Raw genomic sequence first — 16,156 nt, forward strand, 5'->3', positions numbered from 1 at the left:
GAATATTCCGATAACGGAAGCATTGGTCGTTTTGCAATTAATTTAATGGCCAGAGAGAAAAAATTTAAGACTGAAAGATACGCTGATGGGCACTTCATTTATGACACTACATCGTCTTGGAAGGGAGATAGCAAGCATTACATAAGTTTAGTAGCTCATGTTCGGTCCTATCTGGGCAATTCTGGGATACGATTATTGGGGTTCCATCGTGATAAATATTATAGATATGCAGTTACGAGAGAGAGAGAGAGAGGAGAGAGAGAGAGAGAGGAGAGAGAGAGAGAGAGAGTTATTAGCAACATCAGCATTTACTAAGAAGAATGAAATCCCCAACATTATATTACTTACCTATAGAAACACAAATTATTATACCTATTCTTTCAAATATATATTTGTATTATTTGTTTCTGTTTGCACATCCCAGCAGCTACATGACGTTTCTTTATTGGATAAATTCCTATATAGATGCCAGCCCAATAGTTAAAAACAGCCTTTGGGATATTGAGCGGTCCTGATTAATCTAATCCCCTGAAGTGGACTCTCTCCAGCCACTGATAAAACCAGGGATAATGCACAGTTTGATGTAAATGTTATGGAAATGTTGCAAAAAGTGACGAAATATTTTACAGCCTTTTCAAAATATCGGCCGATGCTTTGGCTAAGCTGATGTTTGACAAGAAAGGTTCATAGCTTTTTTTTTATTTGTCTTGATTAGTTTCCAAGTATATGTACGGTGGTCAAAGAAAAATTATTTTCCGGCATTTGGTTCTTATAGAACATGAAATTTCGTATATTTCTGATTTACTTTGCTGCATTTGCTTAAGCTAACAATTAAATGTTTATTTTTTTTTTACTCAGGATTTCATATTAGGTTAGCATAAATAATGATATTTTATGAAAGAAAGATCTTTAACAGAAAGTCAAAAGACAAGATCTCATTTTGTATAACTGTCGCGAATCGTTAGAATAAAGATATGCTTTGCTCAAAATAATCAGAAATACTCGACGTATAAAGTTATTACTTTTCAAATATATATATATATATATATATATGATATATATATATATATATATATATATATATATATATATATATATATATATATATATATATGCTTAAAAAATCACAGTAGATGCACGTGACTTCATAAATAAGCGAATACCACGGGAAAATGATAGTCAGAAATCCAAGCGATTTCGTCTTTACTCAGACATCGTCAAGGAGCTACTAAAGTACAATTGTTACTTTAGTAGCTCCTTGACGATGTCTGAGTAAAGACGAAAGCGCTTGGATTTTCTGACTATCATTTTCCCGTGGTATTCGCTTATTTATGAAGTCACGTGCATCTACTGTGATTTCTTAAGCATAATGGAAACCACACGCAACTTCTACGCCTTTTCTTTGAATTTTCCGAGCCTTGTTCTATTCGTGACATCCTTCTGTAATGCTCTTATCATCGCTCACAAACTGAAACTCCGACTCAACTTTCTACGGAAGTGCATGAACGAGCAAGTGATGCCCAAGTCGATTTTACCAGTGAGAATTCTTCTCCTATCAGAGCGACCTTTCGACGAGTTTCAACGCATCATACTTCAGAAACACATCGACATCACAAAAAGGAAGTAGATGATGCGTTCGTACACTTAGAAGCAGACGGTATAGCTTTAATCAGACGGTTGGAAAGATCGGATGCTTGATTATTGCTACGGAAAATTGAGAAAGTGCTGCAACCCGCTCGAAAGGACGCTCCAAGTCAAGCTGAAAAATCTTATGCTGAAAGCGACTGGACTAAGCATGCCAACGTGGACTTCATGATTAAATTTATCTGACAAAGCAGTGGATAGTGCTACGACAGCGGCTTTGGGATATGGGTTAAGCTTTGGTGTATTTAAATGGTAACCTGGACTGTGTCGACATCTCAAAATCCTTTTGTTATTTAGAAAAGTTTAATCAAAACCTATGCCCTGATGATATCAATATTTGTAAAGGTTATGTGTATGATGCGATGAGTAAACCTTCTCCCCCTAATGTACCCGTGAGATTTCTCCAGGCTTTTAAGAAAATTAAAGAAGACGAAACAGTGAAGGTGACAAAAAGCAGATAAATCTAATGCAGTGGTAATAATGAATAAAAGTGACTATATAAGTAAAATAATGACATTGCTAAATGATACTGATACTTATAGAAAACTGAGGTCTGACCCTACACAGACAGTTAACTCCCATTTTAATAAACAAATGAAATCCATTTTGAAGGGCTTGGACCATTTAATTAAACAGTTTACACCGCAATGCGCCTCCCTACCTTATATGTATGGTTTAGTCAAGACACATAAAATCATAACCCTATCAGACCAATCATTAGTTCAGTGGCTCAGTTACGTATTAATTTATCTAAATGGCTTGTAAAAAATTCTTACTCCTTTGGTAGGAAATATTTCTAACACGAATGTTAAAAACAATGTTGATTTTATAAACAAATGAATAGTTTAAATTTGAATTATGATTTTAATATGGTTAGTTTTGATATTGTCTCTTTATTTACAAAAGTGCCTGTAGATGACTTACTTGAATATTTGGAAGAGGAATTAAATTAAAGCGTCATGACATTCCTTAAGTGTAGCAAATCTCATTAGTCTCATAAGGTTATGTATCAAAGATAGTAATTTTGTTCAATGGGGAATTTTTGTACAAAAGTTTGGCATGGCTATGGGTAATCCCTTATCTCCTGTCCTTAGCAATATTTACTTGGAATTTTTTGAGACAAAACTCTTACCAAGAATTTTGCCCCAAAAAGTTATTTGGTTTAGATATGTGGTTGTAATCTTCTGTGTTTGGCCAGTTCACGAAAACCTCCAGGAATTCCTTAATAATCTCAATAATTTTAGTCCTTTCTATAAAATTTACTGTAGGAGGAAGAAAGAAATTGTAACATTTGAATTTTTCTTGATGTAACTGTCCATAGAAATGATAGAAATTTCACCTTTTCAGTCTTTCGAAAATCAACTAATATTGCCTCTTTTGTTCATTACAACTCCAATCACCATCAAAATCAAAATTAGAATTTTTGATTACTAATCTCTTGACATTAAACTATTACTGAAAACAACATTTATGTTAAAAAGCTTTAAAATTCTAGGAATATCTAAAAACCTTTCATCCATAAGGTAATTTTAGAATGTTATGCTTACTAAATTCAAGTTTGTCATTAGTTGAATAAAATGTTTTTCTAGCTCTTTTCCATGCCACATCTACAAAAGTCCTTGGGTATTTTAGTTTCAATGCAATATCATAAATAGTTTTAATTTCAGCGTCAATGAACTGCGGGCTACAGACACGTAAAGCCCTTAGGAACATCCCAGAAAAAACAAACAGAGAATGTTAAATTCTCTGTTTTTCTGGGATGTTCCTAAGGGCTTTACGTGTCTGTAGCCCGTAGTTTATTGACGCTGAAATTAAAACTATTTATGATATTGCATTGAAACTTAAATACCCAAGGACTTTTGTAGATGTGGCATGGAAAAGAGCTAGAAAAATATTTTATTCAACTAATGACAAACTTGAATTTAGTAAGCATAACATTCTAAAATTACCTTATGATGAAAGGTTTTTAGATATTCCTAGAATTTTAAAGCTTTTTAACATAAATGTTGTTTTCAGTAATATTAATGTCAAGAGATTAGTAATCAAAAATTCTCCTAAAGATCTTCCAGGCTGCATATATGAAATTCCTTGCAAAAGTGTGATAAAGTCTATTACGGACAGATCGGCAAATCTCTTTCACAGCGTCTCAAGCAACATCAATATTCTGTGAGAACTGGGCAAATATCGAATGCATTATTCGTACATATGAGAGATTTAGACCATCCTATTAACTGGAGTCAAGCAAGAGCCTTAGTCCCATGTAATGACACAGTTAAAAGGAATATCATTGAATCTTGTTTTATCAAGTCAAATAATAGAAATGTTCTAAATTTAAGTCTTGGTTTATTTAAACTTGATGCTTTCATAATGAAAAAGATGTAGATAAATAAAAGCAACAAAATTAATATATTCAGTTTTTATATGTTTTGGACTGTAAAGATACTTTGTAATTTCGGTTAGGTTCAGAATCAGTTTAAGTTTGTGACCGTGTGATATCCGATAATCCTGGATTATCTTTTAATTTTTACCCTTTTGATAATTAACCATCTGGTATTCCTGATCTTGTTTGTACCTGAGGCCTTCCTCCTCCAATTGTACTTTAGTAGCTCCTTGACGATGTCTGAGTAAAGACGAAAGCACTTGGATTTCTGACTATCATTTTCCTGTGGTATTTGCTTATATATATATATATATATATATATATATATATATATATATATATATATATATATATATATATATATATATATATATATATATATATATTTAAACTTGATGCTTTCATAATGAAAAAAGATGTAGATAAATATAAGCAACAAAATTAATATATTCAGTTTTTATATAATTTGGACTGTAAAGATACTTGTAATTTCGGTTAGGTCAGAATCAGTTTAAGTTTGTGACCGTGTGATATCCGATAATCCTGGATTATCCCTTTTAATTTTTACCCTTTTGATAATTAACCATCTGGTATCCTGATCTTGTTTGTACCTGAGCCTTCCATCTCCAATTGTACTTTAGTAGCTCCTTGACGATGTCTGAGTAAAGACGAAAGCACTTGGATTTCTGACTATCATTTTCCCGTGGTATTCGCTTATATATATATATATATATATATATATATATATATATATATATATATATCTATATATATATATCATATTGATGCTGTTTAAACCTGACTGCATACAATTTATTGTCGCATTCCTAAAAAAGATGGAAAAACAAAGTAAAAAATAAAAGAGAAATATGAAATAACAAATGGCAGTCAACCTGGAAAAAGTATTGTGCCATGAAAAGATACTGAATATTGTTCTCGCATGCATACCCGCGATAAATATTCTTCCCAATAATAGAAAGATTATGTTTATTATGACAGTTATTTCACGGTACTATTCTAGAAAAAGCATGCACTAGTTTCTAGTGTGAGAGGAGAGGAGAGAGAGAGACGAGAGAGAGAGAGAGAGAGAGAGGAGTATCATCTCTAAAAGCAATGGCTTCTATATGAATGCAGAAAACATAAAACTCCGAAATTCAAATGAGTCAAGATATGTTATAAAAATGCATAATTTTTCTTTTACGTTTTCGAACGATGGGAAATTTTAAACCACACTTTTGAGGAACTCTATTAGAGAGAAAAAATGGTACGATTGAAAAAAAAAAAAAAAAAAAAAAGGAAAGAGATGTATGTGTGTTTCAATGTATGCGTAAAGGAAAGAGCAAAAAGCGAGATATATATATAGGTGTATATATATATATATATATATATATATATATATATATATATATATTATATATATATATATATATATTTATATGTAATATATATAATAAACTTTATATTAAACACAATGCAATGCACAAAAATGCAGAACAGTTCATTAAGTTCAATGGGATAACATTTAGAATAATATTCCATACATTTCACAATATTCATTTTTTTGACAAACGTGAAACGACAAAAGGATTTACAGCGATTTACATTGGATTAAGGATGAAAGAGAATGCTCTCACCCTGCCCTCTCCAATGGGATTATGCGCTCAATTCGAACAGAGCATGTTTTCCCCAAAACTAGAATGAAGTTTCATTTGCATTATATATTGCATTAAAAACTGCTGAGCTAAGTTGTATTTATTCCATGCATTTGCAGGGAGTTCTTTAGCATTCTTGTATATACAAAACGGAAAACAGCGTGTAAGGTATGTATACATTCTATCTAAAGTAAATACGTGATACTTCTTTCTATCTCTCTCTCTCTCTCTCTTTCTATATATATATATATATATATATATATATATATATATATATATATATATATAGATATATATATATATATATATATTATAATGAAGAACGCTTTCATTTCTTCAGTATAATACTTTTGAGGTTCTTTATGACCGTACGCGAGGAAAAGTTATCTTTTTTTACTGTATGATTTCCCTGTTTCAATAGACACAAAAGTTAACGATTTTTAGCGCTTTATTATCATGTGTAACCCCGGGGAAAAATTGCACCAAGGTTGTGAATGCTTTATTAAAAATCAGATCAAATTCAAAGACCCACACACGAATTATACTTTAAATGTGGCTTTCTCAACCTAGATGGAAAAAAGAAGTCTAAGGCTGAGCTAAGCCAGAGGAACAAGTATTTTTATTGAAAGCAATAAACCAAGATAACGATAATTTCAGCGTAGTGAATGATAAAAGAAGAACCAGTTCGTATCTGAGGTGAAACTCTGATTATACCGAAGGGGGACGCAACACAATAAACAATATATAATGTTAATTAAATAGCAAAATACAAAAGATAGAGATAAAATGATGCTTTACCCTTGAGTTGCCCGAAACCCTCTGCCGAAATCAGGTTCTGGAGAAAATAGAGGGAATTAGATAACGAATGCAGCCATTTACTCTAAATTTTTTTCGAATTATACATAAGACAATATGTGTAATGTGTGTTTGAAGTAATATAATACCTGCTGTCGTTAAAACGAGAAATTCATATTTACATGTTGATCTCTCTCTCTCTCTCTCTCTCTCTCTCTCTCTCTCTCTCTCTCTCTCTCTACTTACCTACCTATTCACCAATCTCTATTTACCTGCCTATTTATCTATATTGATTCTGGTAGTAATTCGGGCAGACAGCCATGATTTATTAACTTGTGTTAAACCAACAATATCAATTCAACCAAATCATATATTAAACGGTGTCAAGATCACGTATCTTGAACGGCTGGTTTTATCTGCAAGTAGTTCCCTCTTATCTAACACTTTCCTGCATTCATCTTCAACATGCACCCTATGCTCCATTTATTGGTGGCAAATTAAAATTATACGTATTCGATCAAACGGAAAAACACCATTATCAGGGATGACCAAATATTCGGTCAACATTACGAATGTAATTTTCATATTTAATGTAAATCACTTTCATTTGTAGGAAATGCGCAAATCTATCTAAATATAAATCAATCATTTATTCTAGAGAGTATTAGATTGATATTCGTAGATTTAATTACTATTTTTTTCTTCATAAGAATACTAATGCCATTCATAAGCGCTGGAAGCTGCTGCCACCTGTCTGCCACAAGGGAACAACAAAACCAATCGGCTTCTAAGTAGAATTGTTTCTTTGCTTCGTGACAGAAATTGCCGGCTTTTCTGCATAACGAAAGAGGTGAAGAGAGCTTAAACATTTCGTTCAGTTTCGTTCACTTTCTCTCTTTCCTACGTTTACCAATTCAATTATCATCTAAGTCAGTTAAGTATTTTTTCACTATGGTACGCAGAAAAATATTAAAACACGAATCTATTGTGTACTTTGAATCGCAGAATTTAACCTTGAATGAGATAACTCCTAACTCGTACTTGCTTGCATATTTTGAAAAAAAACAACGAAAGATAAAGAAAAGTAGTTTGGGAAATCTTTAGCTTGTTGTGTTCATAGCTAACTCGTAATAACGAGAAATACGTTTATACTGACCATTATAATGTTATTCAAGAGATATTTTCTTATACTTCGTTGCATAATCGTACAACAGGCCATACTTATTCATCTGAAAGAAACTTCGACTGTTGATTGATGAATAACTGATCAAGATGTTTACGGAACTAACTTCTGTTAATTAATCGGGAAAAGTAACCTTGAATAGAATAAAATTCCATATCGAAGTATCTTAAGAGAAAGCAACCAGGAATTAATCTTATAATTAAGCAAGTATGTTTTTATTAATTATATAAACTTTTTTTCTCTCAGAGATTCCAATTATAAATTAAACTTACTTAATTTATTGAGATCGAGTGATTATCACAAATTTCATGTATACAAACTATTCAGAGCTCTTTCTCTCTCTCTCTCTCTCTCTCTCTCTCTCTCTCTCTCTCTCTCGTCCTCTCTCTCTCTCTGCCCAGCCTTCCTTATAAAGGTCATGTTGTGGCAGTGTTAAAAGAGCCACTACAGTGAGAACAGTACCGACTATCGTGTTGAAAGCTGATCCCAAACTATTAATAATAAATACAAATATAAAGTTCGAGAACACTATAATAGTTGAACCACCAAAAATATTACCCAGAAGTTACTAAAGAATTGTTAATGAGCTACAAAGAGAATGCCATATGAAAATTACATTAATGCTGTTATTACTGCTAATAAACGCTTTATGTAAATTCAAGGATATTCCTGTAATAACATAATTATCTGTTAATGATGGTGCGTTATAATTATGAATGGAGGTAATAGATATCTATCTCTAATGAAGTTTTAATTTCCATTTGAAGATGTACTTTGAAAACAATATTTGAAACAAGGAGATTTGGAAACAGTAATTTTCTTTTGTAAAAAATTACGCTAATGTCAAAGGCCAGTGTGTATACAAGAATAGTAAAGTCAGAGAGTGATTGCGTTTGTAGTCGCTGAATGATGAAGATTCAGGGACGAGGTTGGGATTGTAGTAGCAGATAGCCTTTGGGAAAATGGTTAGGAAATGTTTTATAGACTAAGCTTTACTACACGGTTATTGTAAGAGTAAGGTGATGGATGGGGCTGTTGGTGAGAAAATGAAAGGTTGGGGGTACATCTGATCAATTGTTTAACCAAAAGCTTTGGTAGATATGCGTGCAAGTTAGAGAGGTTTGGAATCAACTGTGGCTATAATCTGATGAATCCAAGTATGTTTGATAAAAAGGAAATGAGAATAAAATGTGAGAAGAGATAAATTTTCTGAGCATTGATTAGAGACATGAAAATATAATCCTTATTTGGGGAATTTGTTATTTTCCTTTTACGAACTGGTGTAAGAGGATTAAGGGACTAAAGGAAAACATGGATAATATCCAAGGTGCAGTTACATGACGGGAGTAGGACGTATAGACTAATGTACTGAGATGAAAATTTAGAGAGAAAACAAGTAAAGTAATAAAATTAATAGGGAAGAAAGGTGAGCAAGAAATTAAGGGAAACATCAGTCCTCCAGAAGGAAAGTATAATAAGAAATGGACATCAGAGTTAAAGATGCAATAGGAGAAATGCTTTCTAAGATTCACGCAGCTCTGGATTGACCAGGTGAGTCATTTATTAACTGAATTTTTACTGCTGAGAGAGAGGCTGATCTGAATGCTGCAAAAGTGAAATAGGAGGAGGAGGTTGAGAATGCTCTGGGAAATGATTTATGAAACAAAGAGTTGATAGGGTTACAAATGAGATGCTGTATTACACTTCTGTGATTGTGACTGTGTCAAAGAGGGCAGGTTTCGAATGAGCATATGAGGAAGAATAATTGCACTATTGCATTAATGTCATAGATGCTGCCATGAGGTTTATAGGAGAATAACATTTTCGTTCTCTTATTTAACTTAGCATAAATGCGAATGGTAAGAAGCAAAATCCTTTTGACTTACTATTATTTCGATTTAAATGCCATTTATTGGGCAATTTTCCAAGGTTTTAAATGTAATCCCAGACCCACATAAACAGACTTTTATTGGTCGTTACCCTTGGTAGATGAAGTCATTTAAGCTTTACCATTAGAGATATAAGGCCAATTCGGATATAATTCTTATGCTATAGATCTAAGCCCAGCTCAAGGGATTTTGCAAAACTTATGGTTATGGTTAAAAAGCCCATACAGACCATACATTGAACGTGTATATTTTAGTTAATGTTGGAATATATAACCTGTAGTGTCCATAACGGATTTATTTTCGTTATATATAACCATCAGTATTAATATATGAATTTATGAATTAGATTTTTATTACTCTATGAATGAAGAGAATTTAGTTTATCTTCTTAGCAGTTTGCAAAAACTGTGCGTAATTTCATCAGGACAAGTTTGAATATGGTTAAGCCTCCGGAATACTATTTGTTTTTTTTATTTTGTCGTTTGTTCAGAAGAATTTACCATTGGATTCTAAATTTTAAGCAAGAAATAAATAAGCATATTTAGCCAAATAAAACAACTAGTGATCTGAAAGTTATAAGTCTAAGGTGTTCGTCCTATGTTGAGATGTTAAAGGATCAATAATTTGATGAGGCCTCTGGCTTTGCGCAGTGACTATGATCATCATTCAATTAAGACATTAGAAAGTCATTATAAGAGTGACAATAGTCAGAGTTTACTTTCGTTTTAAAAATATAATAAATCAGATCACCTAAATCTGGATTTTTTATGCATGAGCAATTTGTATAATTAGATGAAATTTTGCTGAAGTCTGCAACAATACTTCTGCTGATAAGGACAGCATAAATCATTGGAATTTGCATGTGATAACGAAGCTTCCTGAATGTTTTCATGGTAACTAAACGAGAACTCTCGTTTACTTACTGATACTTGTAAAAATTTAATTTTTACGTGTAGACATTTATCAGTAGATACTCGTGACTATGTTTCGTAAAATTGTCACAGAAACGAATGTCTGTATCTAATTTTAAATCATTGCAAAATTGGATCAAAACTGATGACTTGTCTGCCAAATAAAAAGATAGTAAGGATTTGATGAATATATATATATATATATATATATATATATATATATATATATATATATATATATATATATTCAAACGGTCAGTCATTCATTAATAATTTTTTTTTAATAAGAATCACAGATTATATCCCTGTAGGGTGGTTGTACCGTCAGTGTACCTCACGCAGAGCATTGTAGGTATCACTCCAGGTTATTTGCAGCATCCAATCGGACCCCTAGCTGCCAACTCCACTTCATTACATTTACTGTACCTTCATGCATAGTCACTTTCTTCCATCTTACTTCCCTCAGCCCTCTCCTAATAACTGTTTCATGATGCACCTGCGAGGCTTCCCTTCTGGTACACACTTCAAACCTTTTCACTTCAGTTTCCCTTTCAGCACCGAATGTCCTCATAGGTTCCAGTGCCTGGCCTTTGCCCAAATTTTGCATTTCATTTCATTTCATTCACAGATTAGATCGGCTGTATGAGCCTATGTCTGTGTGTGTGTGTGTGTGTGTGTGTGTGTGTGAGAGAGAGAGAGAGAGAGAGAGAGAGAGAGAGAGATTTAAAAGTCATTAAATTAAACTGAAAAACTGTGTCGTGTTGGTACGGAGAGAGAGAGAGAGAGAGAGAGAGAGAGAGAGAGAGAGAGAGAGAGAGAGAGAGAGATTTTTAGTTTATAAAGCATTCAATTAACAAATAATGTCATAAGTACCGACATGCAAAAATCATACTACATCTATGAAGAAGAATATCTAATCAGATCCTGCCAGCATAAGCAAAGACAGGGAAAATAAGTGACCGTTTCGTATGAATGAAAATAAACAAACTAAATATCCGGCCATTTCCTGAATGTTGCTCAGAGCCTCGGAAATGAATCTCAGGATTCCAGGATCAATAAAGAGCCGTATCCTTAATGGCATCTCATTTTATCATTTATTTTTTCTCTCAACAGAAGGAATAAAAATGAGTGTTTTTTTATTCATGACTAATATGGGAAATGCAACGTCCTTCTTAATTCATGTTTAAGAAGTAATGACTATTAGAAATATACATTATCTTATAAGTTAATAAAATTATATCATAGCCTTATTTTTACAAAGAAGTCTTTCATTATTATGATCTTTATTAATGACATTGGTTATTAAATAATTATCATGAAATAAATCGAAATTATTCCTGTAGAAAGCAACCGCTTACATCACGGAATAAACGGTAACTATTTATTGCAAGATCATGAGAGTGATGAAGTTCGAAGGAGGACCGAGAGAGGATTGGGAGGGGGATGAGGGTGAGGCTGTTGGGTCGGATGGGGAGAAGGTGGGAGTGAATGTCATTGCCTCCATATCTTCTGATTTGAAGCGAGAGATTCGTAGAAATTAAAAATGCTTCCGTTATTTTAAGTTCCTTGCTAATAATTTACGTCCTTAAGACTAGTTTTTCTAATGGATGTGGGTGTACGAGTATGAGTGTGTGTCTGTTAGAGAGAGAGAGAGAGAGAGAGAGAGAGAGGAACATGTTTCTTAACTGCATTTCATATCAGATCTTATTTGAACTCTCCGTATTTTAACATTTTGCCTCATAACAAAATATTTAATATTCGTATCTACAATTACCTTTATTGAAAGCATCAAACTTCTGATTGTACTCATCAACCCACAAGTCAATTCCAGATTGAATTAGAATGACTTTTGCCTTTCGAACACAGGTACATTTCATCAAGCAAGGAAACCGAATATGCCATAATCCTGGTGAGCTCCCTCAGCTTCCGGTTAATTAAAGGACCTCCAGCTTACTATCCACGTCTGTTCAAAGGACAGGTGTGCCTCTCGCCACCTGAATAATGAAATCAAGTTAGTCAACTCCAAGTTATGTTATCCTGGGCATGATGTCTTTCATGGGGTTTATGGTAGTTTTTCCCTTGGGTACGTTAATGAGTTATTTGAAGCAAATTATTTTTATTTTATCTATTTATTTTATTTATTTATTTATTTATTTATTTGTTTGTTTGTTTGTTTATTTATTTGTTTAATTATTTATTTATTCTTTTTTTTTATTTATTTCTTTATTTATTTCTTTATTTATTTACTAATTCTACCGCCTAGGAAGTTTTTTCTGAAGGCACCAATTTTCGTCATATTCAAACTGATGAATTTTTTTAGTTATTGCATCTAATGCTGAGGAAGCTTTGTACATCCTAGGTTCATACTTAGTATAGTAATTAAAGATTCATGTAGGGAATAATATTGACATTCTTAAAATTGCAGATAACATAGGAAATGTACCTGTGTCTGCTTGAAAATGATTACCACAATTCAACTAAACGTTCACATTCACTTCACTTTTAACTTGATGTGATTGGTGCCACACGTACTTACCAAATCCCAAATATTCGAGAATATCTGAACTGCCCTTCATCTCAGTGTTTGGGGTCGTGCCTATTTCGACTGAGAATTGCTCTCTCTGTATATTCGACTCCATGCAATAACTTACCTTTCTGTCGCCCATTTGTTAGAGATGTCTCTCCCTGGAATGGATTATTCCGCTTCCCACGAATAACAGCTGCTGCTGTAGTTTTTGGAATGGTTTCATAGGTTCGTTGCGCAAAAATTAGTCTTTCTGAAATATTATGGTGGCTGTTGTATGATGTACTGTCCCTTCAGATCTTACTTCTTCACCTGAAAGCCCCCATGGACAGTGTCAACATTATCTATAAATAAAACCCAGAGGACTCCAAAGGGAGAGAGAGAGAGGAGAGAGAGAGAGAGAGAGAGAGAGATTGTTTTTTTTTTTTGAGAGAGAGAGAGAGAGAGAGTTAAGGGAAAAGATAATAAATAAATAAATATGAGGGAACAGAAAATCAACGTAATCTAACGAAATGTGAATATTACTGATTATTGTTTCACTGTAATTTAGTTATAGTTTATATTAGCATTAAATTTTGTATATAAAACCACAAAGGAAGGAGACTTGGAAGGATGTAAGAATTCATCACGAATATTATTTTAACACGAACTTTAACCTATAGCGATGATTGGTATGAAGTGTTTACCTGGCAGCAACTCAATTAATAATAAAATTAAACAATAAATAAATAATAAATACTTAACAATTTCAACGTCATCCTAAGAGTTCATTATCTTTCACTGTGCATATTTTATTGAAATACAATACATAATTAATGTTATGATTACCTGAATGAATATAACCTCTCTCATATACAATTTATTAATATTAATATCAATATACGCCCACCATTCTTGCTTGAAAAATGTTAATGGAATTCATAATTTATGTTAGTGAGTTAATTAGAAAACTATTACCTGTAAATTAGATAATATTCATTAGAGGTTCTAATTACGCTGATCCTAATAGATTATTTTGAAATTTTTACATTCCAGTGTTTAATTTCAGATTTAATATACAATAATCGTGAAGAGGCTCTCGACGTCAAGAGAGGCGATGGTACCTGTAGACGGAGAGTCTCGGAGACGATTGAACATATCCTCGACAGAGTGTACAGATGTGAGGACACACAGGCTTTGAACATCCCAGAGGAAGCCCTAAAAGCCCTTCTTGAAATATGCACCAAGAAGGCACCATTCACAAACCCACAGAGGACATCTTTATTGCCAGATTGACGGCGTGGCAATGGGATCCCCTCATTAGGGTGGCCTATATTTGCCAACCCTTCTACATGAGTGTCGTGAAGAAAGAAAGGGTTTTCAATAAGATCCCCTGCCCTCCCCAATACTACCGCTACATAGACGACATCTTCATAAGAGTTGACAGAGAAGAGGACCTTGAAACTTTAAGAAAGACTTTCGAAGAATGCTCCGTCCTCCACTTCACGTTGTGAAACGCAGCGTAGACGGTGCCCTACCCTTCCTGGACGTTCGGGTACAGCAGACCCCTACGGGATACACTACCAGGTTTTACAAGAATCCAACAAACCCGGGTCTATGCCTTAATGGGTCCAGCGAGTGCCCAGACAGGTATAAAGATCGGTGGTAGATAGATGCCTTCGTCCGCCGCGCCCTTACACACTGTTCCACGTGGAGAGAAACCACCAGTGAGATCGAAAGGTCTACACAAGTCCTCATCAACAATAACTTCTCAAACCGCATGGTCGACGCCAAACGAGGGACTCCATAAATAAATGGCACTAGGAAAGAAACGACCGAACTAACAACCAAAGTGGAGCCATAAAGATATTTTATAAAAATCATATGCACCACAAATATTTGGAAGACGAAAAGGCTATAAGGAAAATAATAAGTGAAAATGTCTCCCCTACTACAGAAAGCGATAAAATTAGGCTCATAATTCATTGCAAAAACATGAAAACCAGCCAGCTGCTTCTTAAAAACAACCCGGCGCCCCCAGAAACGTCTTTGAAGAGAAGGAGTGTCATCTACGAATTCACATGTTCGGTGGATGGATGCCACCATTCTTATATCGGAATGACCACCACCATCCTCTCCAAGCGGCTCTCCTACCACCTTCAAGAAGGGGCCATTTTCATTCATAGGTAGGGAAAAAACATAGGAGACCAGAAAGAGCTGAACTTAAAACGAACATAGAAATTATTGACCATGCACCGGACCGGAAACGCCTACGTTATCTTGAAGCATTACACATATTAGAGAAAAAAACCGACTATCAACACGGTAAAAGAAACATAATTTCTTCCTACCATCATAAGAAGAAATAGCACAAGAAACCAACCGACTCTGTATACCGCCACGAGAGAGAGAAGAGAGATCGAGGGGGGGAGACAGAGAGAGAGAGAGAGAGAGAGAGAGAGAGAGAGAGAAAGAGAAAAGAGAGAGAGAAACAAAGATAGAGAGAGAAAGAGACAAGCAGAGAGAGAAAGAGAGAGAGAGGAACAACAGAGAGAGAAGAGAGTAAGAATAGCGAACGAGAAGGAGCGAGAGAGAGAGAGGAATTTGCAGGAGAGAGAAAGAAAGAAACTGAGAGACAGGGGGGGAAACAAAAAAAAGAGAGGAAGAAAAGCAGAGAGAGAACGAGCGGAAGATGTGTCATCTGCACAGAATGTACAGTACCTGCCGCCCAAGAGGTGGGTACCCCAAGAACCAACACCCGACCCACACTAATAACTCCGGCCAGACTTCGCAGGTCTCATCGCCTCAGGGAAAGATTTCGTTACCATCCAACGACCAATTAAAATCCCTGCTCATCGACCCGCCCGCCGATTGTACACGACCTTGCATGCTATAAATACTTGTAAAACGTATCCTAATTCAGTTTACTGTATACCTAAGACAAATGAAAATCTTTGCATGTCCTTTGGAAACTTAATACACCAGCTACATTCTGACGAGAAAAAGATAATAAGAAGAATTGAGAAGATTCTATATAAATTAAATACCGTTGAAACAGCTTTTGTATTCTATAATAATAATAATAATAATAATAATAATAATAATAATAATAATAATAAAAATAATAATAATAATAATAATAATAACCTGATAGTTATTGACACATATCTATAAAAAATCATAAACATACTATAAATTA

This window comes from Macrobrachium nipponense, chromosome 1 (genome assembly GCF_015104395.2).
Source record: "Macrobrachium nipponense isolate FS-2020 chromosome 1, ASM1510439v2, whole genome shotgun sequence".
In the NCBI taxonomy this organism is placed as follows: Eukaryota; Metazoa; Arthropoda; class Malacostraca; order Decapoda; family Palaemonidae; genus Macrobrachium; species Macrobrachium nipponense.